Raw genomic sequence first — 14,034 nt, forward strand, 5'->3', positions numbered from 1 at the left:
GGACCTGCCACATCGCACGTATGGCCGCCTTTTTTGAAGTGGAGGGTACCGGAACTACTTCCAGCCACTTGCTGTAGGAGTCCACCAGGATGAAGAAAAGCTGTCCCTGGAAAGGCCCCGCAAAGTCTAAGTGTAGCCGGGACCAGGGGCGGTGTGAGGATTCCCAGGCTCTCTCCAGGGCTCGGGGGGGGGGCTCTGGCCTCGAGGCTTGGCACGGCTGGCATCTCTTTACTACGTCCTCGATGTCCTTGTCCAGCCCCGGCCACCAAACATAACTCCGGGCCAAGGCTTTCATGTGCACCACCCCCGGATGCGCCTCGTGCAGGGCAGTGAGAACCCGCTCCCTAAGGGGATTAGGGATGACCACCCGGCTCCCCCACAGGATACAGCCCTTGTGGGTCGACAGTTCATCCTTCCAGGAGACGAAGGGCACCATGTCTGGGTCCCCCTTGGCCTCTGGCCACCCCCTCACCACCCAGTCTAAGACCCTCCCCAGCAGCTTGTCCTTGGAGGTGCAGCGGGCCACCTCCGTTACGTGGACCGGCTGGTCTGGAAGGGACTCCAGCAGTGCGACCTGGAGTGCTGGGTCGCAGGCGGGCAGCGGGAGGCGGCTCAGAGCATCCGCGTGGCCCGCCTTCCCGGGGCGATGGACGAGAGTATATGCGTACCCCGCCAGGAAGATAGACCAGCGAAGTACCCGGGGCAAGGTGATCTGGGTGATTTGCCGGTCATTCACAAGGACACCCAACAGCGACTTGTGGTCTGTCAGGACCGTGAACGGGCGACCATACAAGTAATGGTGAATTTTTTTTCACCCCAGCCACATCGCCTTATCTATTTGCGCGTAATTGCGCCCAGCCGACGACGGTCCGCGAGTAGTAGGCGACCGGAACCTCACGTCCGTCTGGCAGTTGGTGGCCCAGGACCTCCCCGACCCCGTATGGAGATGCGTCGCACACCAGCATTACGGGAAGGGCCTTGTTGAAGTGCGCCAGTACCGAATTCGACACCAGGAGGTCCTTTACCGCCTGGAACGCCGCGGCTTGCGGCGGCCCCCAGAACCATGGAGCTGACTTGTCCAGGAGGCGGTGGAGCGGTTCCGCCACACCCGCTTTTAGGGGCAAAAACGAATGGTAAAAGTTCAGCAGCCCCAGGAACGCCTGCAGCTCCGCCTTGGATTTCGGAGCCAGTGCGTGCGTGATGGCCTTCACCTCTTCCGGGGATGGGTGGAGGCCGGAGGCGTCGACGGCGAACCCCAGAAATTCCACACGTGGAACCCCGAGCAGGCACTTCTCCCGTTTTACCTTGAGGCCCGCCGAGTCGAAGCGTTGCAGCATGGCCCGTAGTCGATCGGCGAAGGATGAGGAATCCGGGGCGGCGATCAGCACATCATCTAAAAACGGCTGGACTCCAGGGATTCCTTTAAGGAGAGAGTCCATGAAAGATTGGAAGATCCTGGGAGCGACTGAGACCCCGAACTGGAGGCGGTGCACCTTAAACGCTCCCTTGTGGGTCATGATAGTCTGAGCCTCGGCCGTGGCGGCGTCCACCAGAAACTGTTGGTACGCCTGGGGCTAAGTCCAATTTGCCAAAAACTCAGCCCCCCGCTAAAGCCGCTAACACGTGGCTCACCACCGGCACCAGGTACGCGTGAGCCTGTAAGGCCTTGTTAATGGTGCATTTGTAGTCCACGCAGATGCGGACTTCTCTGTTCGGCTTGACCGGGGTGACGATGGGGGTTTCCCACCTGGCTGAGGCGACCGGTTCAAGGACCCCCTGTTCCACCAGACGGTCGAGTTCAGCCGCGACCTTCGGTTTCACCGCTATCGGCGGCATCCGAGCCTTGATGCGGATGGGCCGCACCGTGGGGTCTAGGTCTAGGGATATGGCGGGGCCCGTGAACCGTCCCAGGGTCCCATCAAAAACGAGGGGAAATTCTGCGCACACTGCCCCAAAGTCCCGCGTCCCGACCTGGTGGATCACCTTTACTGAGAGTCCCAGGGCCTCGAACCATGATAGTCCCAGCAAGCTTGAGGGAGGCCCATCCACCACCAGCATATCATGGGTGCCCTCAAAGTCATGGAACTGCACCCGGAACTTGCCCCAGCCCCGGACTGCCACGGGGTTCTGATTGAAGTCCCGTAAGCGGAACCCCCGAGACTTCCGTAGGGGAGGCCCCCCCTTGGGACACAGCATGCGGAATGTATCCGCCGAAATGATGGAGTAGGTCGACCCGGTGTCGATCTCCATGCTGCAGGGGGATCCCTCTATCAGAACCGTGACATGCATCTTGTTGGGGCCATCAGGGGGCAAGTTACAGACCTGGTGCTGCGGGAAAAAGGCTGAAATGGAGTGGAGGTTGGAGGATTGTCCCGGCGAGGTCTGGTGCATAGTCGGTTTTTGCGGCAAACCCGGGCGATGTGTCCCGATTTGTTGCAGGCGCGGCAGACCGCGTTTCGGAACCTGCACGATCTGCGCTTGTGGTCTTCCCCACAGCTGGCACACGTGGCTGGTGCAGTGGGAACCTTGTCCAGTTTGGAGAACGACTGATGTGGCCGCCGTGAGACATGGTTGCGAACCTGTAGTACCTCTTCCTCGTCCAAGGCGTCGGAGCCGCTGGTCACTTGGGTGCGGTGGACCGCCTTGGGCCTGTGGTCTTGATGGGCCTTCTCGTATGCGGAGGCCTCCTGGACCGCCTTATCCAGGCCCAGGTCGTCCTGGCTAACCAGCCATCGGCAGAGCTTGGGTTCCCTCAGTCCCACCAGGAACTGGGTCAACAGGGTGTCCTCCAGGTGCGGAAAGACGCAACTGGTGGCCGCCCGCCGGAGCCCAGCCAAGAAATCATAGGCCGTCTCGTCTGGTCCTTGCACCCTTGCGCAAAAGTCCATACGCTCTGCAAATTTTGTGGACTTAGGTGAGAGGTGATCGGTTAGCGCCTTCACCAGCATGGGGTAAGGCTCCTCCATTGTCTTTTTTGGTGCGATAAGGTTTTTGAGGAGGAGGACGGTGTTCATGCCGCACAGCTGCAGGAGATGCGCTTTCTTCATCCCTGCATCCGTGATTTTGTTGCAGTTGAAATAGTTCTCCTATATCTCGAGCCAGGTCTCCTATTCCGTGGGGCGGGAGATATCGAAGGCAGCGATGTTGCCCTGGTTGGCCGCCATTGTACAGCTACACGTGGAGTGGCGGCGGGAACTAGTGAGCGTAGAAAAAGAGCGGTGGGGTGCGGCCCCGGCGTGGAGTAGCGGCAGAGCGGGGCGGTGCTGTTCTCAGGGTCAGCGGTGTGATGCTCAGCGCCTGGGGAGCGATGTTGTGAGCAGTGCTTCTCGAAGATGCTCGCCGTTGGCAGTGGCAAATTCGGTGCGGCGGCTCACAGCGATGTCCCGAACGTGGTCTCTGTTCAGAGGGAGATGAATCCCACCTTCATCGCCAGTGAAAAGTACGCAGATGGAGAGTGATTTCAGCAAAGCGTACTTTATTCAGTCAGGAACAAGACACCTTGGCCGGCTCACAGGCCGGCTTATATCCCCCGAGAAACCACCACCCAAAACACCCCCCCACTTCCCAATAGGTTATTTACAGTGGCCGAGAGTCCCATAGGCTCCTCGCCCAGGAACCTAGCCTCCCGATTGGCGGGGCTAGGATCCTCTTACTTCATTGTCTTTAGGCATGAAGCTCTGCGTTTTTCCCTGGGCAAGTCCGGGCAAGTCCGGACTTGTCAGGCTTGATGCACTACAGAGCTGAACCTAGAAGTCTGGGATCCAGAACCTGAAAAGGTTAGTCAAATAGAAAAGAGGGCCAACAATAAAAGCTTAAACTATATAGTATATAAAAAGATACATTTATTTATTTATTTATTTATTTATTTATTTATTTTTAGATTTGTATCCTGCCCTCCCAATGGCTCAGGGCGGCTAACAAAGCCGAGTTGAATAGATAAAATACAATAAAATAGACAACATTTTAAACCACAATAAAATACATAGAATAATACATACAATAATCAAGGTGCTCTGATCTTCCTATATAAGTCATCCAAGATGGGAAACAATAAACCCAATTCGGCGGCCAGCTGTCTCAATAGTGCGGTCTCCTGCAGCGCTGTTCTATATGCTTCTGCCAGGCGATGCTTGCACCCCATGATAGGGGCAGACAATGGAACACTACCATGATGGTGGGATAGTGGCGGAAGAGCTCCGTCTTACAGGCCCTGCGGAACTGCACAAGGTCCCGCATGGCCCGGATCTCCTCTTGGAGCTCGTTCCACCAGGTAGGAGCCGCCACTGAAAACGCCCTTGCCCTAATAGGGGCAAACTTAACCTCTCGGGGCCCTGGAACTTCCAGGAGATGGAGGCTCTTGGGGAAGATGGAGGCTCTTGGGGGAACATACGGGAAGAGGCGGTCCTTCAGGTAAGCCGGACCCCAGCCATTTAGGGCTTTAAAGGTAAGAACCAGCACTTTGAAGCTAATCTGGTATGCTATCGGCAGTCAATGCAGCGCTTGCAGCCCAGGCTGGATATGGTCTCTCCTAGAGAGGCCTATCAACAGCCTGGCCGCAGCATTCCGCACTAGCTGCAGCTTCCAGATTTGCGACAGAGGCAGCCCTAAGTAGAGAGCGTTACAGTAGTCAAGCCTCGAGGTGACCGTCACATGGATCACAGTGGCCAGGTCTTCACAGTCAAGGTAGGGGACCAACTGCCGAGCTAGCCGTGGATGGTAAAATGCCGCCTTGGCAGTGGTTGCCACCTGAGCCTCCATCGTCAACGAGGAGTCCAGGAGCACCCCCAAACTCCTAACCTCCCGCGCAGGCACCAACGGCACCCCGTCAAAGGCTGGGAGAGGGAGCCCCAACCCCAGACCGGTCTGACTCAGGCCCAGGACCTCCATCTTTGCCGGGTTTAATTTCAACCGGCTCAGTCTGAGCCAACCAGTTACAGCTTGCAACGCCCAATGAAGGTCATTGGGACCAGAGTCCGACTGACTGCCTAACATCAGATAGAGCTGGGTATCATCGGCATATTGATGACACCCAAGCCCACACCTCCGGGCAATCTGGGCGAGGGGGTGCATGTAGATGTTAAACAACATAGGGGGCAGCACAGCTCCCTGGGGCACCCCACGCTCAAGGGGATGTCTTCAGGACCGCTGGTCCCCAATCGCCACCCTCTGTCCCCAACCTTCAAGAAAAGAGGGAAACCATTGAAGGGCAAGCCCCTGAATCCCCACATCGGCGAGGCGGCGGGCCAGCAACTGGTGGTCGACCATGTCAAACACGACCGACAGATCTAACAACACCAGTGCCATGACACCGCCTCAATCCAGATGCCTACGGAGATTGTCCTTCAGAGTGACCAGCACCGTCTCCGTCCCATGGCCCGGGCGAAAGCCGGACTGGAAGGAATCGAGGACGGAAGCGTCATCCAGATAGCCCTGTAGCTGTGACGCCACTGCCCTCTCAATAAGTTTGCCCAAATAGGGCAAATTGGAAACCGGCCGATAGTTGGCCAATTCGGCCGGGTCCAGAGATGGCTTTTTCAAGAGAGGGGGGACCATTGCTTCCTTAAGCGCTCCGGGGAACAGTCCCTCATCGAGGGACTTGTTGACAATCTCCCGCAGTGCACCTCGAAACCCCTCGTGGCCCGCTTTAATAAGCCAGGAGGGGCACGGATCCAGGTCGCATGTGGTTGGGCGCACAGATACAAGCAACCTGTCAGCTTCCTCCAGGCTGAGTAAGTCCAAACTCACTAAACCTGGCACCAAAAACATGCAAGGGGCCTCAAGTTCCCTAAATGTTTCAATTGTGGTGGGGAGGTCGCGGCGGAGGGCCAAGACTTTATCTGTGAAATAGCTTGCAAATGCCTCACAGCCTAGATCCAATTCCCTAGCATTTTGTCTGCCCTGAGGCAGAGCTGTCAAAGACCGAATTACACTATATAATTGGGCCGGGCGTGAGCTGGCAAATGTAATCGAGTTTGCATAGAACTCTTTCTTTGCAGCCTGGACTGCCATCTCATAGGATCTCATAAACGTCCTATAGGATGTTCTTGACACTTCGTCGCGAGCCCGGCACCACCATCTCTCTAGCCGTCTCAGCTCTCACTTCAGCTGCCACAACTCCTGGATATACCAGGGTGCTCACCTATCACGAGTGCGGAGAGGGCGCCGGGAAGCGATCTCGTCGATGGCTGAGGAGAGTCGGCAATGCCAATCCTCCACCAGCTCATCCAATTATTAACAAAGAATTTAAAAAATATATAAGGGCCCAATCACACCTCATGTAAAAATACCAGAATCTAACACACAAGGGCTAATGGACTTGACCTGACGTGTTTCGGCCTTCATAGGCCTTCTTCAGAGGTCAAACACAGTGAGGAACATATTGGCTTATATAATAGTACAGTACAATCATACAGATATAAAATATAAATACAAGAAGAACCAGAAAAAAGTTATTCCAAAATGAAACCACTAGGCACAGAATAAAAGTACAAATGAGGCCTCCAAAGATGCAATCACATGCCAAGTGGTGTTTCACTGGTAATAATTCCTGGTCCAGAAAGTGCCTTCCTATGATTGTTTAGTCAAAGTGTCCTCAGTAGAATTGTCCTTAGGCAACCATCTGTCTTTTGAATGTACAATATGCTCCTCCCCCCAGGTAAGTATCACAATTCTCAGCATTTCAGCACATCCCAATATGGAGATCTTTTTTTTTCTGAAAGCTCCTTTGATTCTGATGTGTAAATCTCCTTTAGCAACATTTCTTTGCAAAATACCTACTCTGTCCTTTATGACCCCTTTCCTAGGCTGAACTTTTTTTAAAGTGTAAACATTGCCCTGGAAAGCAAATTTATGGCCCTCTTCCTGGGCTGTTCTCTGGGTTACCAAAAACTTATTAACTTTGAAGTATCAGATAGTATCTGCCATCTACCCTACATGAACACTCCAGGATATACCCACTAGAGTGCCATCACACCTTTTTGGTCAATGTTTGGAAAACTGCTTGGTACTTTGGATCTGTAATTCTGCCCCACAGAACAACTTCTCTAGTCTATAAAATGGCTGTCCAGCCACAGCTCTGTGTTTGTTTTCCTGGATCCAAACTGCACACCCAGGACGCTGGATGTCTTATTCTCCCCTGAGGCGGAGGCCATCTTGTGGGTGATTCCCATCCTTCTTCAGGGAGGCAGGACTAAGTTCCAAACTTCTTCCTGTTTCCTCTGGTGGGAGTCACCCTGGCTCAGTTCTTTTCCTGCCTCAGTAGGGAGAGCAGCTTAGGAATTAGCTCTGCTAAAACCTCCATTTTCTCTTTCACTTTCACTTCCACTTCTACTTCTACTTAAAAATCTCTTTGGCTCTTTACCTTTCTTCTGTTTATAACTCTAACAAAACAAAACAAAAAAAGAAGCCTCTTCCTATCTTCCCCCTTTTCTGTCACCCACTGGGCAGTAGACAGACGGCGCCCCGACAGACGCGGGCTCCTTACGAGCAAAAATGTCTCACAGAGGAGAGAATGACGGGTTTCTCTCAGCCCCTGAGTCGGAATCCGGCAGGCAGATGAGCAGCGGCCGAGGCGCCACGAAGAGGAGTGCTCCGTCACCCAGAACGGAGCGAGAAAGCGGCGCCGAGGCTAAGCGCGCCAAAACGTCTATGCGTGCCAACGTTGAGCCCGGACCGGTGGCGGCGGCCATTTTTGATGTCAATAGCCACATACTATTACAAGACGGGGGTGGCCGACAGTGCCTAGACCCGCACCCTGAGCACCCCAGGTCCTCTACCTATAGCGCGGCGACGCATGCCTTCCCTCAACGGCACGAAACAGAAATTGTGGACGTGGAAAGGACAAGCGGCGGGAGCGGTAACATTGTGTACAACCCCCCATCTCCCCAGACGCTATGGAGTTTTTCAGACAAGCAATGAGGGAAGAAATAGTTAACTTTTATGAAATGGGCAGACACCTTCCTCCTCACCAGCATACTCCCAGATCTTCCACTTCTCGTTCTCCGTCCCCCTCACCTCATCAGCCAAAAGGCCCAGGAAAATGGCCCACAAAAGCCTCTAAGAAAAGGTTCCCTCAGGGTCCCAAACAGAGCCGACCACATGCTGGCAGAAATAGGACCACAGGGAGGAAGAGGTGGAAGATGAGGAAGTCCCATCTTCATCAGAGAGTGAGAGGGAGGAGGGTGAATTTTCCTCCGATGCTGAGGAGGAGGGAACTCCTACACCGAAGGTTCCCAATCCTAAGGAGAAATCCTTTCGCTTTTTCAAGCCTGAGGATCTTCAATACCTGTTAACAAAAACCCTATCTGCCTTGAAAATTCAATCCCTTCTAAAAACAGGGATTAGCTCTCAAAACAATCAAGGGCAATCTGAGAACTCTGAAATTACTGATGAGATGTTTCCTCCTGATGACTACCTGGAAACGGCCTTTCCCTTTCCAGATTTCTACTTCAGAAAAATAAAAGCAGAATGGTCCAGCAGACCAGTCCCCGGGGCCATTAGGAGACTTTATCCTATAATTCCATCTGTTTCAGATTTATTACAGGTACCAGCTGTGGATGCTCCTGTGGCACCCCTACAATCATCCGGTCTACTTTCTGAGGACGGGCATGGTATGTTAAAAAACAGCCTAGACAAGAGAGCAGACCACGGATTTAAAAAGTCTCACGAGGCAAATGCAATGGTCATCAAGGCCTCAGCGGCCGCTTCCACAGTTTCCAGGGCGTCCATAGTCTGGATGCGTAAGTTAATACAATTGTTTCCAGACAATAATCCCAGACTGTTAGAAGGAGCAAACAGAGTGCTTCAAGCTCTTTCTTATTCCGCTGGCGGTACGGTGGATACCATGGTCTTTGCCTCAAGGGCTATGGCCTCATCGGCAGTGGCCAGATGCACACTTTAGCTAAGATCCTGGTCAGCTGATTACCACTCAAAGTCCATAGTTTCAGCCTACCCCTTCCAAGGGGACAAGTTATTTGGAGACTCATTAGACAAAATCCTGGTGGAAACCCGGGACAAAAAGAAGGCAATGCCCAAGTCGGTTAAGCCAGGGGATAGGAGGCAACAAGCCTCCTCTTCCTTTCGTCCCTACAACTACTCCCCAAGGTTTCGCCCAGACTATAGAAGACAATCTTGGTCTAACAATAGACAGCCCTTTCGAGGAGGAGGTTCTAACACCAACAAATTCTCCAGAACCTCGAGGGGAAGACCTGAAAAGGGAGGAGGGCCCCAGAATAACAAGGCATGACTACCAACACATACCTGTGGGAGGGAGACTGTCTTTTTTCAAACAGGTTTGGATAGCCTCCCAACCAGATGCATGGATACAAGAAGTTATTTCAGATGGGTACAAGATAGAGTTTCGCACCCTCCCTCCTCCACGTTTCCTCACGTCTCCTGCTCACAAAAATCAAGACAAGAGATGAAGGACCAAGGAAGCGATAAACCATCTCCTCTCAATAAACGCAATAGAACCCGTCCCTCCGTCGGATCTAAAGAAAGGGGTATATTCCATTTTCTTCACAGTTCCCAAGAAAAACGGGGACTGGAGGGCTATCCTGGATTTAAAATATGTGAACAAATTTGTGGAATTAAGACATTTCCGCATGGAAACCCTGAGATCCATCATGGAAGCCCTCAAACCTGGGGAATACCTCTCTTACATAGATCTGACGGAAGCTTATCTTCACGTCCCCATAGCCCCCACACACAGACAGTTCCTTCGCTTCTGCGTGGGGAAGAACCACTTTCAATTCAGAGCCTTACCTTTCGGCCTCTTGTCCGCTCCACGTGTATTTTCCAAAATACTAGTACACCCTATTGTGTGTCTGAGGAAGAGAGGCATACAAATACATCCATATTTGGACAACATTTTGATTCGTTCATCAACCAAGAGACAGTCACAACAGGACACGATTCATACCATCCAGTGTCTTCAGGAATTCGGCCTAGTAGTCAATATGGCCAAGAGCTCCTTGATACCCAGTCAGAGTCTGCTCCATTTAGGAATGGTTCTAGACACCAAGTCGGCCAAGATATACCTGTCATTAGAAAAAGCAAGGAAGATCAAGTCTTTAACCTCTCAGGTTATTCAGGCCAGAACCTCATCCTTGTCAATACTGACTCGCCTCGGGGGTCTGATGGTGGCTGCCTTCGATGCCCTTCAGTGGGGCAGATTTCAGTCGAGGCAACTGCAACAACTACTGCGGCCCTATCAACATTCCATTGCTATGTGGATGGACTTCTCCCTGAAAGTTCCCCTACAACTCAAAACAAGCCTACGCTGGTGGACCAATATGTCCAATCTCACGCAGGGGAAGTCATTCTGGAAGACGGGACAAATCCAACTGTTGTTGGATGCCAGCCTCTCCGGATGGGGAGCGACCTTACTACAACATCCCATTCGAGGCACATGGTCTTCCGCAGAGGAGAAACTTCCGATAAACCTCCTGGAACTCCGTGCCATCCGCCTGGCACTACAACACTTCTCTTCTCAGGAATCAGGCCACCACGTATTAGTAAGGACAGACAACATGACGACTATGGCCTACCTTAAAAAAGGGGGGGCTTCATATCCCCGTGTCTCCGTCGAGAAGCGACTCTTCTACTGAATTGGGCAGAACCCAGACTGTCGTCGCTTCACGCCGAACATATCAAGGGCGTGACCAACATACAGGCAGACTGGTTAAGCCGGCAGAGGATCCAGGAGGGAGAATGGTCACTGAACAAGAGCCTCTTCTCCCTGATTACAACCAAGCTAAGGCATCCCAAGGTAGATCTCTTCGCGTCCCAGACGAATTATCAACTGGACAGATTCTATACCAGATTTTTTCATCCATTGGCGGAAGCCACAGATGCCCTGCTGTCTCCATGGCCGGCGGAACTACTCTATGCGTTTCTTCCCTTACCAATTCTTCCTCGTCTCCTTCGAAGAGTCCGTCTTCTTCAAGCAGAGGTCATACTAGTGGCTCCCTATTGGCCACGTCGACCATGGTTCACGTCACTTCAGGAACTGGCGATATCTCCTCATCTATTTCTTCCAGTATCCGAAGACATGCTTCTTCAAGGTCCAATCATTCATCCAAATCCAGCCTGGTACTGCTTGACCGCATGGAGGTTGAGCGGCGCAAGCTTCAAAAATTAGGCTACAGCGTATCTGTCGTTAAGACGATCATGGCATCTCGGAAGCAATCCACCTCACGCATTTACAACGTCACCTGGAAGGCCTTTGTTTGTTGGGCCAGAAGAAAAAAGGTGGATTCTATGCGTCCCAAAATCAGGTACATACTAGACTTTCTGCAAGATGGCCGTTCTTCTGGTCTCAAGGCCGCTACACTAAGGAGACAGACTGCAGCTCTAGCTACAGTGTTACCTAAATTTAGTGGTCTCCCGGTCTCCCAACATCCACCCGGTTGCCGTTTTCTTAGAGGAGCGACCTTACAGGATCCACCACAATCACACAGATTTCCCACTTGGAAACTGAACACCGTCCTTTCAGCCCTGACCAAACCGCCTTTCGAGCCTATTGCGGACATTTCTATGAAATTTTTGAGATTAAAGGTCCTTTTCTTAGTGGCTATAACTTCGGCGAGGAGAATCTCGGAGTTAGCAGCCTTGTCCATCCGGAAGGATCTGTGTATTTTTCACAAGGACAAAGTAGTGTTGCGCACCAATCCATGTTTTTGTCCCAAGGTTAACACTAGATTCCATAGTTCTCAGGATATCTGTCTGCCTTCCTTCGTCCCAAATCCCAAACATCCAAAAGAAAGAACCTGGCATACCTTGGACGTACGACGAGCGCTTAAATGCTACATTTTGAGAACAGCGTCGATACGGCTAACAGAATCCTTATTCGTCAGTATTTCTCCGCCACGCATCGGAAGAAAGATGTCCACATCTGCTATAGGCTCCACACTCAGATCTGGTATTGCCGAGGCATATAAGAGTCTTAAACTGAAACCACCTCAAGGCATCATGGCACATTCCTTACGCAGCGCAGCTACTAATGCTGCATTCTGTAATAGGGCCTCTGTGGAAGAGATATGTAAGGCGGCCACGTGGTCATCTCTTTCCACATTCATTAGACACTACAAAATCAATGTATATGATTCGGCTGATGCGGCATTTGGTCGTCGCGTTTTGCAGTCTGTTCTTGTAACAGATGACGACCTCCCACCCACAAATTAGTTACTGCTCTGGGAGAACCCACAAGATGACCTCTGCCTCAGGGGAGAACGACCATTGGTACTTACCCGTGAAGGGTCCTTCTCCTCTGAGGCTTGGAGGACATCTTGGCCCTCCCAGGTCGTCATTCTTACTTACTGATTTGACGCTTCTAATTTTTATACTCTCTTCCTGTTACTGTTAATACACTGTTGAATAGTTAAGTTTTATGTAGTTACTGCTTTCGGAGCACCGAACTGAGCCAGGGTGACTCCCACCAGAGGAAACAGGAAGAAGTTTGGAACTTAGTCCTGCCTCCCTGAAGAAGGATGCGAATCACCCACAAGATGTCCTCCAAGCCTCAGAGGAGAAGGACCCTTCACGGGTAAGTACCAATGGTCGTTCTTCCCCCTGGATTTTTGCTCTACAGGAAAGGTAGCTATTGCCTCACTGCCCACTATTCTCCCACTCCTCCCTTTGCTTCCCATAGACCTTGTACATGTGTATGCTTTCTGGGTGCTTCTTGTGTATTAATTTCCTTTCAATAAAACATTCTTTATTTTACCCTTCGATAGGTTACTGAGTGTTTTCAAAGGGAAAGATCCCCGTAGACATAAGTAGTAGATCTTCGCTAATACCCCACCTCTTTGCTGAGGCTTGCCATTTAGCTAAATTCCCCTAGAGACTGAAGGCAGCGATTTGGCCTCTTAAAATCTAAGCTGGTAGGGGTAACAAGATCCCCACAAAAGAATGCAAAATCCTTAAAATAACTGGCAAGGACGCAAAAGGCTTAATGATTGACAGGGCTAGATCATCTGCAAATAGTGAGTTAGAAATTATCTTACCCCATCTGGACCCTGCAAATTTCTATTTCCCTTCTAATTACAATAGCTTATACAGGGTATAAGCTTTTGAGCATCATCACTGGTATGTGTTAAAAGAAGCTTTGACTCTCAAAAAGCTTATACTTTGGAAATCTTCTTGTTGAACTTTAAGGTGCTGCTGAACTCAAATCTTAACAGTGCAATTCTGTTCTCATTTTCCTGACAGAAATTGTATAGAATATACTTGAATAGGATTCTTACTAGAGCTGCTTCTCAAAACTTAATTATTTCCTAATTTTCTTATTTCCCCCCTGCATTGGTTTCACAATATAATCCTCTCTAACCCATGCTGAAACTGCTATTTGACATAAGAAATTTCGGTAGGTATATTCTGTTTTTCTAGAGAAGACGTCAGGTTCACTTATTTGGATGCTAAATGGGCAGAGATGGAATCCCATTTAATATTGTCACAATTAAGGTCAAATATTCCAGTATAAAAATTGGCATTACATGGCTGGTACCTTACATTTTGAACTGTGTCATTATGTCATCTAAAATCAAAAGTACGCTTTGAACAATTTATTCTGCATACATATACATGTATACACACCTTGAGAAACTGGTTATTTCATTAATAATTGCTATTTGTTTAATTTTGTTTAAATTTAGTTTATAACTATTTAGCCTGTCCCGGGGGTTCCAAGCAGAAGCCAATAATAACTGTTTAATCTTTGAAATATCAATTACATATTCTATATTTATATAGTAGCTACAAATATGACTCTATTGCAGTAGTTTAGAAATTAATGTTGCTTCCTAGCAATTAATTGGGATATTGTAATAATTAAAGTCCCCATTTTTGTTACAGATATGCTAAATTGATGCTTCAAAAGTTTCACCATTATTTAACAATATTTGGCTTATTACTGACCAAGGTTTCTTGATTAGTTAAATAGTTAGTTTTACATTTCTAAGCCAGTTTGTGAAGACTGAGACTCTGGTTAGATAGGAAACTGAGTTATGTTGAGGACTGTGACTGAAGACTCTGGTT

General features: G+C 50.4%; 1 protein-coding gene across 1 annotated transcript in view; it reads left to right on the plus strand.

Annotated features, from left to right (window-relative positions):
- Positions 1-14,034, plus strand: part of PUDP (pseudouridine 5'-phosphatase) — a 75,630-nt gene that overhangs the window by 14,740 nt on the left and 46,856 nt on the right. The window lies entirely within an intron of this gene.

The sequence above is a fragment of the Gekko japonicus genome, unplaced genomic scaffold, assembly GCF_001447785.1.
Source record: "Gekko japonicus isolate JY-2015 unplaced genomic scaffold, Gekko_japonicus_V1.1 scaffold132, whole genome shotgun sequence".
NCBI lineage: Eukaryota > Metazoa > Chordata > Lepidosauria > Squamata > Gekkonidae > Gekko > Gekko japonicus.